Source organism: Arachis ipaensis, chromosome B04 (assembly GCF_000816755.2).
Source record: "Arachis ipaensis cultivar K30076 chromosome B04, Araip1.1, whole genome shotgun sequence".
Classification (NCBI taxonomy): domain Eukaryota; kingdom Viridiplantae; phylum Streptophyta; class Magnoliopsida; order Fabales; family Fabaceae; genus Arachis; species Arachis ipaensis.
Genome location: NC_029788.2, coordinates 4,887,872 through 4,888,514, shown reverse-complemented (window position 1 = coordinate 4,888,514; position 643 = coordinate 4,887,872).

The following is a 643-nucleotide window of genomic DNA, read 5'->3' as shown; positions in this document are numbered from 1 at the left end:
AGAGATTAATTTGTCTTATAAAATAAAAATTAAGAGATTAATTTAATAATTAAAATTTATTGAGGACTAAAGTATTTAACTAAAATTTTTCTTAAATACTGATTTAGAATATTACTTTTAACATTTTTTACATTTTCATCTTAAATTTTAAGGCAATCTCTAAAATTAGTTATTTACACTAAAAAAAACTCCAAAATTTCAATTGTACTATAAAAGTTCTTCGAGATTGAAAAATTTATACCACATTGATCTTCATCTCTTTTCTGTGGATGAGTTACTTATCACTCGTGAATGACTGACACATACTTTTTTATGCTAGATTAGACAAAATAATATTATTTTAATTTTGGCACTAAATATCTAATGAAATGAACCACAAAAATATCTTATCCTTCACCAAAAATAAAAAAAAAATATAGATGATCATTAAAGTTAACTAATATCGTGATATCAACATTTAGTATCAAAACTAAAGCGATATTATTTAGTGTAATTCAGTATAAAAAAGATGTATTAAGTCATTTACATTGGGAAAAATAACTCCATAAAAAAAGAATAAAGGACTTAGTATAATTTTTCGTACAATTGAAATCTGATAAATCTTATAGATAAAAGGGTGAATATAAAAAATTGCTTCACGAGC